The sequence below is a fragment of the Mesocricetus auratus genome, unplaced genomic scaffold (assembly GCF_017639785.1).
Source record: "Mesocricetus auratus isolate SY011 unplaced genomic scaffold, BCM_Maur_2.0 Super-Scaffold_100031, whole genome shotgun sequence".
In the NCBI taxonomy this organism is placed as follows: domain Eukaryota; kingdom Metazoa; phylum Chordata; class Mammalia; order Rodentia; family Cricetidae; genus Mesocricetus; species Mesocricetus auratus.
In genome coordinates this window covers 1,626,362-1,649,627 of record NW_024429212.1, presented here as the reverse complement: position 1 = coordinate 1,649,627, position 23,266 = coordinate 1,626,362, and the positions used below count along the sequence as shown (strand labels likewise).

Genomic DNA, 23,266 nt, shown 5'->3' with positions numbered 1-23,266 from the left:
GGGCAGCCAGAGGAGACTTCCCATGTGATTTGAAAATCAGAACAGCCTTGGGAGTGATAAATATTATTGGTGCGACAAGATTTCCATGCTTAAAATACTTGGGTAGAGCCGTTATTCACCTGAGAACATATGAAGTCACACGGGGAATAAAGCCAAATGGAAAATGCTGGAATGAAAACAAGCTTTGCGCAGTCCTTTATATTGAGGTACCCAATAAACTATGCTCTTTAAAGAAATCAGAAAATAAGAGAAGCCCTCAAAGTGGTCCTCTGAGTAAATGATGTAAATAGACAACCATCATTGCGCCTCTCTATGCCCTTAAAGAATATTTAGGACCCCAGGACCTGGTGACCTATTGACTCAGAGTCAGCCATCAGGCTTCATATGTCTTGAAGAGCAAAGATGGAGAAGTCATTATCAATATAATCTACATTTGAGGGGAAAAATAGTTTTATAGATTTCCTCCATAGGTGTACACAGGATTTCTTATCTAGCTGCATCCTTTTTTCTGCAGGAGTCACTTAGGATTATTTTTATTTTTTAAATTAGGGTATGTGTTAGATCTATATTGTCAAGCAAAAATGTGCTTAGGTTTTTGAGAACCTCCACACTAATTAGAGATAAACAAGAGTCTCTTGTCCCAGGAATCTTACAGTTCTAGAACATACTGTTTTGGGAACCAGAGATTAAGTGGATTAAAATTATTCCTGGGAAGTCACTTGGGAATCCCCATTCCATACAGAAAAATGATAAAAAGAAAGCATTCACTTGCCTTTCCCAGATTCTTCTTGTTAGATCGTCTTGGTCTGTTTCTACTGCTGTTTGTACCCTGGTCACAGTGTTCTTGTTTCTTTCTTCATCTAGGCTGCCAGTGAGCTTTGAGCTCTCTGGCGAGGTGGACTCAGGTTTACAAGCAAGATGACTTCAACTATACGGCCAGATGGGAACTTAGCTTGTCAGTTTCCCACATGAACTGGCACTTATAAGACATGAGAATTTTTGAAGTTTGTCAGGAAAAGTGATGGCAGGATGGGATTTCAACATCCTTGCGTGTGTGCAAAGCCCAGTACGCAGCTGCCTGCCTGTAGTTTCTCCAGCATTGTGGCAAGGGAGTTAGAGACACAGCCAGATGAGGAAATCAAGGCTCTTTATTTTCCTGTAAACACTTTATATCTGTGCTCCTTCCACCAACAGAGCTAATTAGGAGCAGGGTAATTATATTCTCCTGCCCTAAGTCCCCATAAATTCCAACTACATAAGGTGTTCCCCCAAGTCAAGCTGGTGCCGATGACAGATAGCTCTTCTAGATCTAGGAGTGAACTGAGATACACGAGCCCTACACACACACACACACACACACACACACACACACACACACACACCACACACACACACACACACACATCTCTTGTGACTTCAAGAGTTGAGACCAAAGGGTTAAACTATCATTGCTTCCTCGAAGGAAGATACCTCTGAACAGATAGGAGATTGTGGGTTTCCTGCTTCTGAACTTGTCTCCCAGAGAACCTTCTGGATGAAGCCCTTTGGGTTTCGGTTTGATTGCTGTTGTCTTATAATGCATGTGTTGCTTGCAGACTCCTGAGTCATGATGTAGTGAAAAACTGAATTCCATTTAAGAGAAAAAGAACAAAACACCCTCAAAAGATGGCATCAAATGGCAGGCGGCCACAGGAATGAAGGAGACTGATGGGTCCAGAGAGAAAGAGAAGACTAAAGACAGAGCTACAAAGACAGCAAGACCCCAGCAGAACTCTGCAAGAGAATATGCACACAACACCTGACTTCTCCAGTTCCAGAAGTGCCAACTGAGACCAGGGCCCATTCTCACCTTGACTATCACTGTGGGGGAAAAGGTGGGTTCTGGAGTTGCTATGGCAACCTTTCTTTTCAGCCTTTGCCTCTCATTTTCTGCAATTCAACCTTCCTGAGTTGCTTATCTCTTCTCTTCATCAAGCTGCGAGTGCCTATTCAATTATTTTTTAAGTCTGGGTTAATGTCCCAGCTGTATTGTTAGGGACTCTATACACATCAGTGAAATAAAATCACTTCCTGCCATAAACTACAAGCAGTGAGCTTTATTAATCAGCTACCATCCACAACTCATTTTAATTGTGAGTTAACATCAACCGAGTGGGGCACTTGTGAGAGAGAGAGAGAGAGAGAGAGAGAGAGAGAGAGAGAGAGTGTGTGTGTGTGTGTGTGTGTGTGTGTGTGTGTGTGTGTGTGTTGAGAAAGAGAAGGGAGGAAGGGATGGAAGCTAGGAGTGGGTTCCAGGTGAACTACACATTTAGTTGAACCTGCCTGCCCTCCAGAGTTATGCTGACTAAGTCTTAACTTCCAAGCTCCCGAAGCCGTACCTCACATCCACCTCTAGATATCATAGCAGAGGAGAGCACTGTCATCAGAGCAGTAGTAGGGTGTCTCCCTCCACTCATCTCAACCCACTGTGGGAACCCATGGGTGCCATGAGGATAGTAAGAGTTTGTGCCCCACTAGGCTGGGAATGTTCTGGGACACTGTGTCTAAAAATACAGCACTACTATACAGTGTTTCTCTGAAAGTTGGATGTTCCCTGCACCCATTAGAATTCAGTTCCAAGTGCTGCAGCCACTTTGTGGTGACAGCCATGTGTAGCCTCTGGAGTGTAACCGGGCCATGAGCCACCCGCTTCCTCCAACAGATAGTTTTTCTTATGAACAAGTTCCCATGTTTAGATTTTTTTCCCCTTCACGGTTGTTAATTGGATTTAAATGCTAGTTAAGAGGCTGCCACTGGCAGGGAATTAAAACCGCCTTCACTTCTGTTTTGTTTAAGCTTTGTTTACTTCTACACTTTATTTTTATTCAAGAAATTTTAAACAGTTTTTATTATTATGTTAAATGTTGAAAGTATAAAGAGAAACACAGTTCAGTCCTCATTCGCCTGTGATGTTTTGTTCTGGGATGTTATGTGAGTGTATGCTCACAAGAATGTGTGTAGAGGAATTTGCTCACATTTTGGTTGTTCTATTTTTAGGAACTTTCACAAGATGTAAATGGGATGTTGGGGAAAAAACTTTATTTACTTCTGCTCAATATGAATTGCCAGGTACCAAGTGAATTCTGGGTTCACAGCATTTCCTCCTGGATTTCATTCCTGTTTAATGCATGACTGCCATTTATGAGCCATGGTGTCTACAAATGTCATGCCTGAACCTTGATGTGCATACCTCATGGTGTCATCTTTGCCCAGGCTTTGCTGTGATATCAGGGCATAAAGGCCCCAACCCCACGGGGTCTCTGTGAGTTGCTGGTCAGCCTACAAGTGCAACTTGTTTTCCAGTCCAAGTGCTTCCTGTTTTCTAGTCCTGGCTTACTGCCCCGGCCTTGACCCTCTGACATCAACATTCAGCAGGAGGAAAACACGCTCTCTTCTACCTGGGCATATCAAGTGGGTTGCAAATGCGTCAACGGTGACACATTTTTCTGAAAATATTTCTTAACACCAAAGAGATTGAAGGTTGGCTGGACCTTGAGATGATTTAATATTAAGTACTTGGCCTGCTATCCTACTGTGTGCTCAGCCTGTTTGAGTCTGACCTGCCTTTAGCAGAACAATGGATTTCCTATTCAATTGGATTTAAAATCCAAGCTAATCCTAATTTTAAATTATATAGTCTTCTATGCCTCCAACATATACTCAGAGAGAGAGTGAGTGGGGGGGGAGGGAGAGTGAGAGAGTGAACAGAGAGAAAGAGAGGGAAGGGGGGAGGGAGAGAGAGAGAGAGAGAGAGAGAGAGAGAGAGAGAGAGAGAGAGAGAGAGAGAGAGAGAGAGAGAGAGAGAGAGAGAGACTGGGTCTGTATCTATGTGTCTGTGGCAGTAATTATTACTGAGAGCAGTTAACAACCTGAAGGCCTTAAACAGTAAATATCCCATAAATGTTGGGAACAACAGGTGGATAAAGACTGATAACATCTGTGAGGTTCTGCATGCTATTCTGGGTCAGTCGTGGTCAGAAAATAATGTCTCTTGTAAAACCCCATCAGCAACTTCTCTAAAAAGCATCCTTTCTTTCCCATACCATGTTTTCTGTGATGCTCATCAAGACACAGAGAAAAGTCTTTTGTTAGGGACAGATTCCACAGGCATGGATGCAGAACTGACACAGACAATATGCAGGCAGTGAGAACAGACACATCAGAAATACACAACGGAGTCAGCAGAAAGACCAGTAACCACACACAAGACACGTGAAAGATAAGTAGAGAACTCAAACGTTGCCTCCCTCTTGGTCAAACTAATCCAAAATGAAGTAACTCTTTTTCTTGCCTTAATATGACACCGACACATTTTGCTGCCTTCTCTGGGGTTTCTTTAATGGGTTAATTGACACGGGACTGTTCTCCAAAGCCACAAGCTAGGAAATGATAGAACACCAAACCTCTCTGCTGGGGACTGGGGGCACACAGAGGGCTGATGGCCAGCCCAGAGCCTTGATGTAATGCTTTCTGGGAGGCATATACACCCTGCCACCATGGGCTCGTCCTGCTAGATCAGGAGGCTGGAGGCTTTGTTGCTGATCCATCCATTGCTGCTTTGTAACGTCTCAAAGTGAGGGCTCTGGAATGAGGCCACACACATCAGGGCTTCCCTCAGCACAGCCTTCACTCACCCACCTACCCCCATCTCTCCCTCTGTATAACAGATGAAGACATCAATCTTACTGTGGATACCGAATGGGTGGAGTTCACTCCTTGTAAGATGTCTTTACTTGCCTACGGTCGGTTCTCAATCCTCCTCGTCTGTTTTCTCTTGTTTCCCCTTCAATCCCCAGAGACCCTTAGATGCTCTCTCAAGGAAGAAGCCTTCAGCAGGCCCTTACTCTGTCTCTGTCAGTGATGGAGATGTCTGGACATCCATTATCAGCTGACCACAAGGTTCCGTGCAGAATGAAAAATGAAACGCATTCCCAGGCCTGTGACTCTACCACATAAATAAGGTCAAAAGGCACAAACACAGCCATTTTTGCCATACAACAGACAAAGCTTCAAGTCTAGGTTGTGGGGGGAAAGGCTATGCAGTTCTATGTCAGAAAACCAAGGCTTTCAGAAACTGAACATGGGTTCCTGCCGACAGAAGCTGCAGAGTACTATCTACTAAAGATGAGCAAGCCTCGAAAGCTTCCCTTCAGCCTTGTCTTGGCTGATGAGCAGGATTCGCAGGCAGGCAGGGGAACCCAGAAGCCACTCAGAAGGTCCCAGTGACCTGATGCTTGTTGTCTAGCCAGGGCTCCATAGGATCCTCTGGGTGGTTTACCCATTCCAGCTCCTACTAGTAATGGAGTAAGATCGACAGGGAAGGGAAGATGCAGGGAAGTTCTGATTTTGTTCTGTATCCAATGAGGAGTCTATAGTCTCTCTCTAAAAGTATCCTCTGCCGAAGGTAGAAATGGCTCTCAGAGTCATTTCAGGAGACTTTCTGTTGGTTCTCTGCTTGTTATACAGACTGCCACTGGTGCTGGGCTATCACTGTTTCATGATGAAATGCTGACGACTAGACAGGTTAGGTAGAACAGCCTCTCACAGCAAGAGGCTGTGAAGTCCCTGGACACCACTAGCCAGGCTTCCTTCTCCCGGCCTCTCTACCTGGGTTGCAGAAGGCCTATCCTCCTTCACATGAATGGTCTTCTCTTCTAATAAGGACAACAAACAGACTTGTCTGGGGCTCTACCTGTATGATTTCATTCGACCCTAATTGTGCGTGTGTGTGTGTGTGTGTGTGTGTGTGTGTGTGTGTGTGTTTGGGTGCCCATATGTGCATGCATGTGGAGGCCAGAGGTCAACCTTAGATGCTGCTTCTCCGGAGCTACACAATTTGTTTGTTGAGGCAGTGTCTCACTGAGACCTGGAGATTGCCCACTAGCCTAGGCCGGCTGGTCACTGAGCCCCAAGGATCTGCCTGTCACCTCCCCAGGACAGGGATTACGAGTATATGCCACTATGATGGCTCTTTATAGAAGTGACAGAGGATCAGTCTCAGATCTTAATGCTTGTGTGGCAAGCATATTAGGGGCTGAGACATTTCCCTAACTCTCATTAAAGGTCCTTAGGTCCAATACAGTCACAACCTAGGCTTCATACATGAGCTTGGGAAGACAGTCCACAGTCGCATGGCATCCTCCCTCCATGTCAGCCAGGTGGAAATTTGTGGCTTTATTCCTCTTCTCTAATTTCCTCAGGAGAGAGCTCAGAAGTAGTGTGAGCAAATAGGCACATCTTTAAGTGTGTTCGAGTCACTCCTGCACTAGGAAGGTGACCCAGGGTACTCAGGCAGCCTGCTGCTGGAACACTCTGGAGCCACTGCTGTGACTTTGAGACCTCATGAGCACATGGAAACCGCATAAAGATGAGACGAACTTTATCAGTTCAGACGTTTCAAATGAGCAACCCAAACCCTTAATGAGGGAAATGAAATGATCATTAAAATATAGACAGACTCAAGAGCACATTTAACTAACTTCTCATAACTCCAGGCAGAGAACTTTTGGGTAATTATTATGTGAACTTGGTTGAATTGCTCTCTGTTTTCAGAATTGTTTAATGTCTGCATGAGTAGATGTGACAGATACATTATCTATCACAAGTGTGTAGACAAACCTAACTGATGCCCATTTCTCTTATTTCAAACAACTCTATACAGTTTGATAACAACTGAGGGGTCTTTTTATTGTCTTTGGGATATTCTGAAGATGGACAGAGAGAAAGGGCAGAACAAACAAAACTCTCCACTTAGTGACAAACTTTACATTCTAAGGGCCGACTCAATGGCTGACTCCAGTTCTTACTCTGCTGTTGTCTGTTAGAGTGAAGAACATTTTGCCTCCAAGGACTCATTTCTAGGTTAAGTGAGTGAAAAGCTGAGGCTAAAGTTCGCCCACAGAATAGCTTGTCTACCATGATCATGTTCCCTCTGAACTCTGCCATCTGACTTCTGGTTTTCCTCCCAAGTATATGCTTTGTCTTATTCACTGACAAGGAGGAAAGTCTAAGATTTCAGAGAGCAGAGCACTTGATCATTGAGTAACTGATTTGACAAAGAAACAGATGATTTTCTAACAAGCTAAGAGATTTGGTTAAGGTCATGTAGTCAGATAAAGAGGAGACCCAGACATGAATCCAGATCCCTGGAGGCCAAGGATGTGCCTATCATGGGCCTCTAAGGCCAAAGCCATGTTCACCACCAGCCTCTAAGGCCAAGGCCATGCCCACCACCAGTCTCCAAGGCCAAGGTCGTGCCTACCAACATCCTCTAAGGCCAAGACAACGTCCACCATCAGCCTCTAAGGCCAAGGTCATGCTCAACTCTAACCTCTAAGGCCAAGGCTATGCCCACCACCAACTCATAAGGCCAAGACCATGCCCACTACCAGCCTTCAAAGCCATGGCCATGTCCACCACCAGCCTCTAGATTCAAGATAACATTGTCCCTGCCCATAAGCCTCTGAAGCAAAGCCTGCATCCCAGCTTCAAGGCATGTTAATCAATTACAGAAATGGGAAAATGAGGTCTCTGGTGCCTATGGCCATCATAGGCCTGTGTTCTGATGCTGCATACTATTTTGGTATACTTCCCACTCACCTCTGTGCTTGGTTGCAGGTAAAGCCCTGCAGGCTATGCTCTGATTTGATGAAACCATTTCACATCTAACTCGCATTTCACACCATCCACTCGCTAACAAAATCATATTGCATTTGAGCCCTCAGTGGCCAGAAGGAAGTCATTAAGAAGTGGGAGTTATTATCTGGACTGGAGCACAGAAATGAGCCATTATCCCCCTTTCTGTTCCAACAGCATCCCTGAGAGATGAGAAGAAAGAGATGAGCCAACCCAGTGGCAAATCTCTTGGTGCCCATCACTCACTCCCCACTCTGGAGTTTGAAAATGTGTTTCCAGACAGCTTCCCCACAGCTACCTGGAAATGTAGCCTCATAGAGGTCTGGGTGAGAATCAATCTGCCCTCTCCATGGGCCACATCTGTGGATAGCATGACACAGGAAACCACTCACATACATCAAAGGAGAACAGGTGCCTGCCCTATCCACCTCCCTTGCAGAGGGAAGAGAAGGGAATAGCCAACAGCCAACCTGTTTCAGAACAGTCACTCGCCTCCACAGAAACAGCTCCCTCTCGGGTGGTTTCTGCAAATTCTTTGAGAGCACACACCCCTGCCTAGTCCATTTCCACACAGCTCCACACAGCTCCATCCCTTAGAATCCTGGTTATCACCTACTTCTATCCGGAGAAATTTATCTAAATCTCACATACACACACAGGGAGCATGAAGAGTTGAGGGCAACTTGGCAATTAGCTGCCAATAGTTCTTCTCTGTGACTGACTGACTTGTATTGCTTACCTCTTGTCTTATTCTACATTTGAGGAATTTCTGTGAGGATCACATGGGCATTGTATAACACATGGCTCCAAACTCATCAAGGAAATCATAAAATTGTCATTATGATTTTGACAGGCAGCAATAAAACACTCCTTGTGTTTCTACTGGACATACTTGTCTATACTCTGTCCCTTGGCTGTTTTGTTCAGCACCTGCGCCTTTATTGACAAGAACCACAAAAGAAGTGCCATGTTCCTTTAAGTGTCTTATGAGGTATGCTTCTGTTGAGAAGTACGTTGAGTTTCAATGCGGACCATAACCATAAATGATTTAAAAATCATTAAGTATATATTGAGCTAAGCACTAGGGTGTAAAGAGAAAAAAGTCCACCATGGGTTATAAACCGCTGTTTCCAGCCTCAAAAATCCTACCGTTCAGTTGCTGATAAATGAAGCGTACATAAATGCCCGAGGTTTCTGACAGACAAGGGCTTCCCTGGGCATCCTGGGACGAAGATGCGGGGCATCTCACCCAACTTTGGCACATGTGGAGTGAAGGGTGAGAGGAGTTATGAGGCAGGATGGGATTTAGCAGTAAAATTAAGTACGGCAGGAAGTCTCCAACGGGACCGGCACAGGCTGAGCTAGCGGAGTGTGGATTCAGAAAGGAGGCTACCCTTGCACAGAGAGCTGAGGACGTGGGAGACCTACGGGGCAGGCACTCGCGCAGAAAACAGCGCTGCCCGAGGCTCACAGGTGGGAACTGTGTTCAGTTCCACGGCAACAGGGCTCTGCGGTGCACTGGGGCACTTTATGTCATCACTGAGGTGTTTCCACCGGAGTTCTCAGTTCAGCAAATACTCAAGGAGTTCGGGAAAGTTCTGGAGTCTAAGGTGGACCCAGAGACTGATTTAGGGGACTGATTTAGTAGATGGGAGAGTGCCCAAGCTGTGGACCAGCCCACAGGCAAGAAGCACCTTGGAGCTGGCAAAGGTTACCACGCCAGGAATCCTGTGAAAGATGTCGGGGGCGGTGTCAAACATCTGAGCCCTGAAGAAGGACAGATGGGCTAGGAGTGGGTCTAGGCACACAGCCCGGCAGGAAAGAGAGCAGCAAACAAGAGTATACACACTGTGGGAGTCCAGCCACACCACTCAGATATGTCCCCCATAGCTTCCTGCCCATTTAAGACCAAGGTTTCTGTGAGCACCATATAACCGCATGTATAAGTACAGGAAACAGGGCCAGACACTTGATACAATCTGTAACACTGTAGCTCTGAGGAAATGCATAGCCACCCCAGCCATCTTAGCCAGCACCCACTGGGATTCTACTTACACCCCCAAGTTTGCCCTGTCTGAACCTGCCTCTTAATGGTCCTCGCTGCACGTCTTTGCAGAGGCCTGAGGCTTTGAGATGATCATCTCTCCAGCACCTTCCCCCAGCTTTGGTGACTTACCTTGGGGTAGCTTCTGACCCTCTATGTGGAAACACAGTCAAGGCTTCTTCTGGCTACACAAAGGAAGTGTAGCACTCCCTCAACCCATGGGGCACTCTCCCACAGGACTCTGATTCTAAGGGGATGAGTGGCTGGATTAACAGGACGACAGAGGACTGGTCAAGACGATGCTGAGGGCAGCAATCTTGAAGGCTCCTGTGGTAACAAGCCACCGCATGATGGTTCTATGAGCTCTGGTACCTGTAGGTCCCATATCTCCTGCCTGTGACATCAGCCCACCCCAGGAGCTTCAGTCTCCAGCCTGCCCAGGATCATCCTTATAGCTCTCTTCAATAAGTCAAAGCCTGACTCGGCAGTGCCCAGCCATGAAGCTCCAAGAGTATCCACTCTTACACTCAAGCGTTAATGCCTCCAAGAAGTAGTGAACACTTTGGCAGCGTATCTGACCAGAGAGGCACAAGCATGCATTCACTTCAGTGAGACGGAGGTCTCTGAAATGCTCGGGCTCCACCACACACAGGAGTCTAGACCTGGAGTCCATGGGTGCATACCACGCTACACTACAGGAAATTTTCCTGCAGATTCACTCTGTTGAATTTCCTGTTGGCACAAGGATACATCTACAAGGCTCCTTGAATATGCCAGCTGTGGGAGAAGACACCATCATTCCAGCTGTGCACAAAACTTCTTAGGTGACCCTGATCCTGACCCTGACCCTGACCCTGACCCAGGGACACCAATGCTCTTAGATGGAGCTTGTGGTCTGCAGAGCTAGACTCTATTTCTGCCTTCGGTAGAAGAAAACTCTCAAAGAGTGAGAGAACCACCCTTACCAAGATGTTTCTGCATAGCAAGACCATTTCAAATGACCCTTTCCCATCAATCCATAGGAGTCCGACAAAGTGGGCAGCTTTGGAGTCTTTTTTTGACTCTTTTTCTGTGACCGTCTCAGATAAGAAAAACTAATCGGTGCAGTTCTATAGTGAGTCTCATGATGGATTTTCTGTTACTAATAAAATTTGCTGTCAGGCTACTTTGGCGGTTCTGTTTTCATTAAAGGTCATCTCAAAAGTGGCACAGTGACAGCTACTGGCAGGTACTGGGGCTCCAATTTCCACCATGGTTCATGCAGTGACATCTGGTGGCCATAATGTATTCCTGCATTGACAAGGGAACTATGGCAAAAATCTGCTGTGTGAGTGAGTGTGTGTGTGTGTGTGTGTGTGTGTGTGTGTGTGTGTATGTGTGTGTGATGCAAAGGAAACTCAGAAGCCTGGGCAGTTCAGATGGCAAAGTCACACAAGCAACCTCACAAGTTTTGCCTGCTTAGACTCCAGTGTCCAGGCCTTTCCTTCCTGTGTCCCCAAAGGGGACCTGATTTGCACAGAGTGAACATGGTTAGTTACCTGGCTAGTTGATCATCTCCTAAGAACCTTTACAATCACCACGCTTAATTAGAATAGAATTCTGTCAGTCCTTGCCTTATTTATAATCACTCGTCCATGCCTTTTCTAAAACTCTTCTCTCCCAGAGGAAAAGGACAAAATGACCCTCCATATCCTGAGCTGGATATAAAAGAGAGAAAATAAAACTTTTCCCCTTGAGGTGCATGATGATGATCTCTTTGGTTTTTACTCCACAAACTCCATAAGATTCTCTCCACTTGAAACCAGAAGATCAAATCCCATTTATTCAGCACCATGCCGTGCTCAGCCCCAGAAAACAGACAGTAAGGGGAGCTGGTCCTGCTGCCATGCTGGTGGTTTGATGCCTCTCACCGTCTTTCATCTCTGACAGATGCTTTAGCTTGCAGACAGCAAAACTAGGACCAACCAGGCAGGGCAGGCAAGCTCAGGCCCGGTGCACTTGTGAGTACCTGAGACACACAGAGTGTTCCAGGGAGAGAGAAGTCACAGAAGCCCTGCAGCTGGGGCATAACAGCTGAGCGGGGTACATTAGCAGAAGTCCATTATGGCAAGGAGCAAGGAAAGTCCTTTATAAAGGGAGGCAGGGTATCCACAAATGAGGGACAGGTGTGGAGCTGGCATTTGAGAGGCCAGCAGAACCTGTCCAACATGTAAATTCTATTTCAAAAATGGGAGAAGTCAGTTCACATGAAGGGAAGGCTTAGAGCAGAGAGCAGCTTAAATGTCTGTGGAGAAATTTCCCATCAAGTGGGATAGAAAATAACTGTTGAAGACTTTTGCCGGCTTGGACATGAAGGGACACTTATCAAGCACTTAGCTATTCAAAAAGAAAGGGAAGACCTGCAACCCTCACCCACTAACACCTTCTGGAAAGTCATGGAGGTACATTAATGTATCTGCTAAGGAACTGTTGTCATCAGTGGTCATGTGGCATATAAGTATCTGATGTTATCTGTATAGTTACAGAGAACAGAAAAATAAAATACCAGTTTTTCATTATTCATACATTAAAGATGCAAGTAGGCAGAAGCACCTATTTCCAGCTGATGGGGAAGTCCTGTGTATATGTCAATAAAGCACTGTTGGCCAATAGGGAAACAAGATAGGTGGGACTAGGAGTCCAGGAGGAGTCTGGGTAGGAGAAACACAGGGAGTCACAATGTAGCCCGCCAGAGAAGTAAGATGTCCAGAACTTTTCTCCAGTAAGAGAAATACTTAGATTAATAATTATGGGATAAATACTTAAGTCAGGGATAACCAGTAAGAAACAAGCAAGGCCAACAGCTTCATAATTAATACAGCGTCTTGTGTGTTATTTGGGGACTACAACGCGGCAGAGCCCAGGCGACTGGTGGGGAAAAACCAAAGCGGGTGGCAAGGAAAAGGCTTCACTCAACATCCAGCCAGGAGCTCTGCTGGGTTCTAGCGGATTTCCTCCCAGGACACTTGCTGCCTTCTGGAAGGTCCAGGCCTGCTTGGGAACTCATCTTAGCCATGGCTCAGAGAGAAACTGAGGATGCTGTGGTGAGGAGGTGAGCAGGCTGAGAACTGTGAAGGGAACTCTGTTACCAGCCGCAGGATGAGAAGGGCATGGTCCTGCAAAGGGCAAGAAGGAACCAAGGCTGAGAGACAGCATCAAGAACTGCTCCCATACTCTTCGTCTTTCAAAACCCAGCTCCAGCATCCAGTCCTTGACACCACACCCCGTCTAGACGGAGCTGTACCACTGACAAGCCACACCTAACCTAGGTGCCTGCTTTTTCCACGTGCATTTCCTTAGCAGTCTGCTTCTGTTGAGACCATGGACTCCAGCAGCTGGCTCCATAGCCAAAGGACACAGTGAATGAGATCCAGAGTACCACTTAGAAATGCTCACTGTCTCATACTCTTGGAAGGTGCACATTGCACATCGTCTCACTGGAAGGCATTTACTGTCTCATACCCATGGAACACACTCACTGTCTCACACCCCTGGAAGATGCTCACTATCTCATACCCCTGGAAGATGCTCACTATCTCACACCCATGGAAGATGCTCACTATCTTACCCCCTGGAACATACTCACTATCTCACACCCCTAGAAGATGCTCACTGTCTCATACCCATGGAACACGCTCACTGTCTCATACCCCTGGAAGATGCTTACTGTCTCACATCCCTGGAACACACTCACTGTCTCACACCCCTGGAAGATGCTCACTATCTCACATCCCTGGAAGATGCTCACTATCTCACACTCCTGGAAGATGCTCACTGTCTCACACCCCTGTAACATGCTCACTATCTCACACCCATGGAAGATGCTCACTATCTCACATCCCTGGAAGATGCTCACTGTCTCATACCCCTGGAAGATGCTCACTATCTCATACCCCTGGAAGATGCTCACTATCTCACACCCCTGGAAGATGCTCACTGTCTCACACCCATGGAAGATGCTCACTATCTCACCCCCCTGGAAGATGCTCACTATCTCATACCTCTGGAAGATGCTCACTATCTCACACTCCTGGAAGATACTCACTGTCTCACACCCCTGGAAGATGCTCACTGTCTCACACCCCTGAAAGAAGCATCTTGCACCTCATGCCAATGAGTGGTGGTTTAAATGAGAAATGACCCCACAGGTTCTGAATAATTGGTGCCCAGTTTGCGATGCTCTTTGGAGGTGCAGCCTTTCTGGAGCGAGGGCACGACTGAGGGTGGGCTTCAAGGGCTTATGGCCTTGCCCCACTGACAGCTCTTGCTCTCACTGCTTCCTGTGTACAGCTGAGATGGACCTCTCAGCTTCCTGCTCTTACTACCATTCCATCCCCACCACTTCAGACACACAACACCCTTCTGGAAAGTAAGAGGAAATAAAATCCCCACCCTACTCCAGTTGCCTTTGGTCATGGTGTTTTCCACAGCAGCAGCAGCAACAAGGAACAGCTAATACACCCTGGAAGCGGCCCGTTGTGTTTCACTAGCTTTACATGTTGGCATGCCACCTATATTGACACGAATGTCTCTGAGAAGTTCTTTTAAATCTCTGTCTTTTTGAGATCTCTTCAGACTTCCAGTGGCGGGAGAGAAGGGCAGTCCTGAGGAGGGCATCTGGGGGGTTTGTAGAGTAGACTAGGGGAGGCAGAAGAACCTTAAGCAAGGTTGGCCACTCAAAGGTTTTCAAAATCGAGTATTTATCCACAGTCATGCAGCGTTGGTAGTACGGGCATTTGTGCTTCTTTCTGCACCAATACCGTGGGACTTCCTACTGATACTATTACACACAGTGTGACCCAGATGGCTTAAGGTGGCACAAATTGTATTCCTCTCCTGTTCTAGACCTCAGAAGTCCAAAACTACATCCACTGAGCCCAAATCAAGATGTCAGCAGATGGAACACGCTCACTGCTCCCTTAACAGGCTCCAACGTCCAGACCTACAGGATTGCACTCCTTGACTCCTGACCCCTTTACCACAACCTCTGCTTCTCCTGCAATATGTCTTCTTCTGTTCTAGAAACTCCCCTATCTCCCTCTAGAGTAGCACATGCCGTCAATTTGGGGGCTATTTGGTCACTGTAGAATAGCACCCCATTTCCAGAACTTCTTATTTTAAAACATGTAATTTTCATTTTACACACCAACTCCAGTTCACCCTTCCTCCCCTTCTCCTGCCTCTACCTCCTCCCTTCCTATCCTCATTCACTCCTCAGAGGGGGGTAAGGCCTTCCTAGGGAGTCAGCAAACTCTGGCCTACCAAGTTGAAATAGGACCAAGCCCCTCCCCTTGTGTCTAGGCTGAGCAAGTTATCCCACCATAGGGAATTGGCTCCAAAATGCCAGGTCATGCACCCGGGATAAGTCTTGGTCCTACTACTTGCTCCCTGCAAACAGATCGAACCACATAACTGTCACCCACATTCAGAAGCTGACCTGAGCTAGTGGGAGCTCACAGACTCTGGACTGACAGCTGGGGAACCTGCATGGTACCAAACTAGGCCATTTCTAGATCTTAACTCTCCATCTACAAAGGTTCCCTCCCCATATTACCATACTAGTAACACACAGGGCTCACTGGGATCATTTTTCAGCCAATCACACCCACTCATCTAAAAACCCATAGATATTACATGGCTTCTCTCCAAGGTCAGCAGGAATTTCTGACATATGGCTTCTTGATAGGTCTCCATCATCCTAGCAGTAGGCACACCAGCCTCCCCTGAATGTAGCATCCCATTATCTAGTCTGAAAAAAAGTGGCATTTCCAAATGCATAGTCTGATGAGTGACAGACAAACGTTATCACATATGTCCAAGATGAAAATGCTGTGTAAAGCTGTGGGTCCCACACCTTGGGAGAAGAATCCACACATAGGCTGCTTGTCACTGCCTAATAAGCTAGGAAATGAATCAGTTTTCTACCAAGTGTTTGCTTGTTATGCACCAAACGTCTGTATTTTGTTGTTCTTCTAAACACACCGTACTTCCATTCAGTGCTATATCAAAGCGTGTAGTCATTCAAAGTGACAACCTGGAACCCTAACAAGTTAAAATTCAATGGCATTGTGGCATTACCAGCTGAGGTGGAAGTCCCAGGAACAGGCCCTTTTACACACGGGTAAATTCCCACAGGCACACTCGGTGGCAATGACACCAGAATTTACTGTTCTGCCTGGGGGTGCTGCTTTCCTCTTGGGTTTGCTTGTAAAGCGCCTTTCAATCAAGGAAACTTTCAAATGCGTGAGAAAGAAAGAAAAAGGAAAAAAAGGAAAACCACCATGATCTTAAAAGTGTGAACATGGTAATTAGCTCAGGCAAACTTCTTGTCTGCTGCTACCTTCACACACTGAAATCATTGTCTTTACTATTCTATGCCCAAGATTCATCTGCATAGCCCTTACTCTGGTTCCTGCTTTATGGCCCATAAGGTAAGGGTGACATAATTTCATAGTAAATAAAAAGTCAGTCTACCGAAGTTATTTCTGAAAAAAAAAACCCTTACTAATTCCCAGCTCCTATTCAAATCCATCACTGTTCAGGTAGGGTTACCTTTTAGCATTGCATATTATAAAGACAAGAAGTCTTCGATCTGTATAGAACATTGCCTTCAAACAATAAAAAAGTCACAATTTCCTGAGCACCATAAATATCACAGGCTGTTTAACTGTAAAACTCAACCTTGTGATATGGGGCTTGAACTAATACATTTCATATGCTACAGGAAAAAACCATTCCGTAGATGCTGATAGGACTAACATGTGATTCCACAAAAAGACTTTTGTGATGATGTGACTGCCACTCATCCATTTGTTCATTTATTCATGCATGCATATTTATTTAGTGAACATCTGCTTAATAAGCATTTATTCCAAGCTGGCCTAGGAAAATAACAAATTAGACTACTTGGGAAGAAAATCATGCAGAGAGCATTTTATTATCAAGATATATTCAAAGTCTTATGAGACTATAGAACCAAGTGATTCCCCCATGTCTAGAAAAGTCAGTGAGGTATTCCTAGAGGATGCAGCTATTAACTGGATGATATAAAATGAACACGAGTTGCCAAATGCGCAATACGTGATATCACCCGTGTCTGTTGGGTTTCTACTAATGAGAGGTTCTACGGTAATAAGAAGCTCGAAAAAGAAGTCAGGAGAGCTGAGCTCTGGGCTCCCAGCCTATAGCACCGCACATGTGCAAGCACATCATGTCTTCCGTGTGCTGCTGGGCAGGAGTAAACAGTCACATACACTTTATATCTGAAAGTGTACGGCATGAGCTCCTGTCACACTCCGTTTTCCTTCCATCACCAAGGTGACATCCCCCTGCACACCATGACTCCTGGCTGATGATAGACAGGCAGAGTGACCACATTAGCACACTGGTTAGGGGAGTGGCAATCTTGTTTTGGTTTTTGGTTTTTGTTTTTTTTTTTTTTTTTGAGACAGGGTTTCTCTATATTGCTTTGGAGGCTGTCCTGGAACTGGATCTGTAGACCAGGCTGGCCTCGAACTCACAGAGATCCGCCTGCCTCTGCCTCCCGAGTGCTGGGATTAAAGGCGTGCGCCACCACCGCCTGGCAGGAGTGGCAGTCTTACTGTACCAGCTCCTCTATTCATGGATATACAGCTGACTGACTGGCTCGCTCAGCATCTTCAATGTGGCATGATATACGACTATCTCTGACCCCAGCAGGGTGGCACACTGAACAGGAGAATGACATACCTGATGGGTCAGCACCACATGGCCGCTTCCACACCAACTAGCAGGCACTTAAGGTGTGATCTACACATGGGTAGACTTCTATCAGGACCTCCCTGTTGAGGTCCACAGCGTTGAGGAATGGAATCTGTAACTGTGCCCTCCCATCCCTTTCTCCACACGAATTAGTTCCTTTGTTTTTTTCATGTCTTGTCCATTACCTCCCTCGGTCTGAGACTGCATATCTCTGTCTCTTTAACTCTGAGAGCATTCAAGGTTCTCCAGGGGTCTCCTACCCACCACATCCACTCCACGTCCACTGCCCAGCCACACCACACTTCAGAAGCTTCGTGACGTCATGTGGTTCCTTTCATCATGCATACAGCCCGCACTCTTTGAACCTGCAACATTCCTGCCTTGGTGCCGTGAGTCTTGGGATTATGAGTGAATCAGCTCGTGGGACCATGAACCTAAATCATGGTAGTTTCTTAAAAGCCAGAAAGAGATGAAATGGTGAAGGAATTATTCAAGTTCTAGTAACAACTGGGAAATTCAAAACTTGAATTAATGATTCTGAAATTAATAGCACTATACGATTTTGTCACTCTAAAAATGTTTCTAAATAAAAATGACCTTATTTTTCCTTTACATTGTAATATGCTTCCTGTGTAGCCCCTTACTGGGATACCGAGGCAGGACATGTAGCTGTTTTCATTTCTCTTCCCCACAGGGCTTTGAGTAGCACTGGGCCTCACATCTGCTAAGATGAAATTATCTGAAACGGGTTCCAACCTGTAGTTCCTAAAAGAGCCTGAGGTTCTTCCAGGCAGGAGGTTAACGGGCTTCGCTCTGCTTCTGTCTGGACTGGGGAAAGTGCATTCAGCCACCCAGCCGCAGGGCAACAACCAGGGTGAGAGCAATTACTGATCATCTTTGTAGCCTGACTTCCTTCCCTGGAAGCTGTTGGCATCTTCCTGCATCCACTGTGGGCACGCACTGCACATGGCAGCATCTTTTGGTTCAGCTTCTAATTTAGACTTACAAAAGGCTATAAGTAATGGCTAAGTAGAAATCAGAAGTAAACCCACCAGTGCGGCTGGGTATAAACAGGTGCTGTTGCTTGTCATCTGAGTGGCGTTGGGTTAAGTGTGTACAAAAACTGGATCACTGCAAAACCCATCCCAGATACCTGGAGATGTCCCACACTCAAGGGAAATATAGCCTGTGGTATCTAAAATCAATGTCCAAGATGAACAAGAAAGATTGTATGTAGAGACCCCAAGCCCATTACAGTCTAACATGGAATTTGGCATCAATTAGCAAAAAGTAGGCAATTCCAGGCAGTATCTGCTCTTATTTCCCTAGACTTCAAGGAAAAGACACTGAATTCGCTGATTTGTTTCTCTAGTTGCTGAGGAAGAAAACAGACTCTCCTGTTTCTATGCTACTCATAATTCTTACAGTTCTTAACTCCCATCTCTGAAAAGGTCATACTATAAAGTTTGAACAGCTGTGCCTAGGAAAATATGAACAGAGTAAACTAATAACTATGAACAATCATAACCAAATACTACAATGAAAGTGGCTTAAAGCCTAGGAGGCATTTATTTACAGTGAGTTCCGCTTAGGACTTTCAGACCAGAGTTGACAGTGGGTCACTGACACTTGTGGGATGAGAATCCTGGGCCACCAAATGGAATTCACTCATTGTTCTCTCTGTGAATTGTACCCATCCAAGTCTCAGAGGCTGATTCCTTTAGAGATGGACCAAAGGAGATCTACTTGGTGAGTCCTGATGATCCTTTACAAAGACACAAGTCTCCAACATGGGCTCAGAGAACACATGTCTAATGAGTGAATTCCCAGAATCTGCCAATCTGATGCCAGCTTAGAGATAGGTTATAGGAAATTGGTCATGGAACTATGACTTCTGGATTAAGAAGAGTGACTTACATATTTCATTTTCTAACCAAAAAGCATTAAAATTATAATGCTAGCTTAGGTGACTTTTTAGGGTAAACAGGAGGATTTTTAAGTACCCCCAAATATATATTCTATGATTTTATTAGCTGCAGAAATATAGTAAGCATGCATAAAAAGTTACACTGTCAAAATTTATTCTCCCCAATATATTTATGGAGACATTTAACAGCTGTGTTCCTGAATTATGAATCATAAATGCATAAGTGGGCACCTGTTAGGGCTTCAGGGAGGTTAGAAATCAAGATGCTTTCTTCTATAGAAACCCAAAAACGGACCTCAGCAGAAGTCAAGAATTTGGGGCTGACCCAACTATTCTAGCCTCATGCAGTAAGCACCAGTGCTTGCATGTGTTTTATACATGAGCAAGTCAACATAGAAGAGGAGAGGCATATTGACTTACAGATCCACGTTGCAGCCCATCCCTGAGGGGAGGTTGACATGGGAGCTTGCACACCAACCCACAATATCCAGAGACAAGAGCAGAGATGAATGAATACATCCCTGTTGTCTGCGTGCTCACTCAGCTAGTTTTCTTCATTTTTATGCAAGTAGGGTCCAGTCTAAGGAATAGTACTGGCCACAGCAGGGTGAGCCAATTAATAATCAAGACAACACCTCACAGACATGACACAGGCCACCCTGATCCAGACAATTCCTCTGCTGAGACTCTTGCCCCAAGTGACTCAAGGATGTGGCAAGTTAACATTTATAAGTGGCCAGCACCAAGGGGACACTGGCTAAAGAGTAAACAATTTTAAATAAGAGCTAAAGAGATGATTCAGTGGATAAATTGGTTGCTACACAGGTGTGAGGACATGAGTTCATATTCTCAGAACCTACGTAGAGCTGGGCACAGTATTCTATGCCTATAGTACCAGCATTCCTATTGTGTGACAGGAGACAGAAACAGAATTCCCAGACACTCACAGGGCACCTAGCCTGACTTACACAGCACCAAGCAGCAAAAAAAGGGACTCGGTCTCAAAAGGTAGAAGATAAGGACTGATGCTAAGGATAAACTCTGGCTTCCATACACACATGGGTGCATGAGTTCACACACACACACCTTTTTCAATTTTCAGTTAAATGAGAAAAATATATTCAAGAGGTTTGTGGTAACCATTATAGGTGCAGTTAGCAGTATATTATAAACCTGAACACTGCTGAGAAAGCTCAATTTATACATTCTCACAAAAGAATAACTTTTGAGGTACTGTGTATGTTAATTAGCTAGATTTAACCATTCCACAATGTATTATACAATTCAAAACATTGCATCATTATATATGAAAATATGTATAATTTTATCTATTTTTAAAACAAAGGTTTTTCAGAAAGAGAGAAATGCTTTTAACTCTTTATGCCCTCCCCAACTTCTTGATCAGCATTTAGCTCTGAATGGATTTTAAGGGGAAGTTTGATTTAATCCAGTTGTTATCAGTAAATATTTTGAAGGTAACCAAGCAGTTCCCATGGTGAATCAATACATTATACCTTGGAGGCAGTCCCCAAATGAAAACATATTTGTGAATCTAAATTCTTTAATGGCAGACAGCAGTTTGTACTTTCTGTATTGATGTGGTCTCTATTGCTGTTGATAAAAAATTAATTGATCAAAAACATTACTAGCAGAGAATCACATCTCTCAGGCAAGCAGTTAGAAAGGCTTGGCTCACTCAGCACTGGACAGCAAACTAACTATTCATGTATCCTGAGTTGTAGAGCCTGGACTAGTTGCTTATGCTCTATTCAGTTTATAGACTGTTTTGTTGGGAGTTCCCTGCGAGTCAAACTCAATATCAGATAGAAGGACAATTCAGCCCCAATATGGGGCTGTGGACAATCAGCCTGGCAGCCACAGGCCTGCACATTGATGCAATTTGATGCCTGGAGCTGCTTCCCCATCACACTCAATGCAAGTGGAATAAACTGCTGACACAAAACATACGCCCCTGGAGCTGAATGCTGGAATGAAGGACTCCAGTTAGACCAGTAAGAGAACTGGGCCACAGGAGATGGCTTGCTTCAGAAAAGAGAATTCTGTGGGAAAGCTATGTGTGGAGCAGACTGATGGATTCATTTTGTCTACACAATCGCTGGATTTTACGGCTGCCAAGAACCTTGGCAGTCATGACTGCTATTTCCCAGCCTTTTTTATGATTTCCTTGCTATATATCTATCCCTTAAAATACGTCTTTACCGAGTCCCTGTCCTGGACCCTTAATTCACTGAACATTCTCAATGACTTTATAACCTTTATATAGACAACTCTCAAAGCTTTATATCCAAGCCTGACCTTGATCCTGAGATGCACACTCAAACATTAAGCGGGCTGCTAGACGTGTCCCTGCGGAGGCTTAGAAGCAACAAAAATGCACCAGGATGCACAAAAGCCACTCACTCTTCCCCAGTGAGCTGCTCACTGCACTCAACCTCTGAAATAATGGGCTCTGTGTACTTGCCCTCGCCTGGTACAAACCTCACAATAATCACTGCAAGCCCGAACACCCCACATCCAGTCCACTGTGCTGTCACCACTGCTTATCCCTTTTTACCCCAGCATGTAACTTTTTAGAACACAGCACAGCTTAAACTGTAGCATTCTTCCAGCCTCAAGACTCCACGTTTCTTCCTCTTTGCTCTGTGGCCTTACTTCCTGTTCCCCTCCTTTCATGGCCCCCTTTCACTCCATACTCCCTGCTGCTTGGACCCTCTGAGATAACGGTGCTTGAATATATCATTCACAGAATAGAAAACAACTGCAGTACCACTCAAAACAACAGGAATGCATATTAAAATTAAACCAAGATTATGTCTTCACTTACCAAATTAGCAAAACTTTGCTAGCATGCTCTTTTAGTGAAACTGCCATGAAAGAGGAATCCCAGGAAACATTGACAGCAGCATAAATCAAGGTGAGGTAGACTCCATAGTGCCTTGAAAAGATGGCCTAGGATGCCTAGAATTTCCAGGCACTGAATTGAAGAGGGGAACTGCATGTACACCATACAATGATTATACAAGGCTGCTATTAAAGATGGACACTATCTCACTTCCCCTTGAGTCTACACAGGTCTTGGGACTTTCTGTATTGGCTACTTGTCTCGTTGCTATAACAAAGCACCTGGCAAAAGCAACTTAAGGAATTAAGTGTTTATTCTGGACCATAGTGTGTAGGAACAGTTCATTGCAGGGGTGGAGGCATGGCAACAAGAGCATGAAGCAGCCAGTTATGTTGCAAACCACGCTCAAGAAGCAGAGACAGATAAATGTTTCTGTTGAGCTTGCTTGTCTTTTTTATGTAGTCCACCCACGACTCCATCTCGTGGAATGGAGCTACCAACAATTAGTGAGAATGTTCCCGTCCCAATCAACCCAATCTAAACACTCCCTCACAAACAAGTCCCTCTTTGTCCCCTAGGTGAGTCTAGATCCTATCAGATTGGCATTAACCCTCACACTGTTTTTGCCAATGGTACCCCAGGGTGAAGCTGTGAATACTCTCCACGAACAAGCCCAGCCTATCATACTGGCAGATGACAGCGCACTACCTGCTTTCTTTGAGTTGTCTAATCAGCAGATACATGGGTGAGGCCATCTTGGACTAGTCAGACCAGCCAGCAGCTGAAGATAAAATCAAGTCCAGCTGATTTCAAAGAACATTCCTCCAAGTCTATAGAACTGGATAGCTAACCTGCAGATTTCAATATGGATCATGGCAGATAAATGCATTTATTTTAGACCATCAAGCTCTGTGATGGCCAGTTATACATCAATATTAATTAGATATACCTATTGAAGCAAAACATTGATTTCCTGAAT

The 23,266-nt window shown here is 45.2% G+C and overlaps 1 long non-coding RNA gene across 1 annotated transcript in view; it reads right to left on the bottom strand.

Moving 5' to 3' along the window:
• The window catches only part of LOC110343256, a 202,365-nt gene extending 179,861 nt beyond the window's left edge, over positions 1-22,504 (bottom strand). The window contains exon 1 of the long non-coding RNA XR_002385466.2: positions 22,270-22,504. This is a non-coding gene — a long non-coding RNA (uncharacterized LOC110343256). The remainder of the gene's footprint in view (positions 1-22,269) is intronic.
• Between the last annotated feature and the right edge of the window lie 762 nt (positions 22,505-23,266).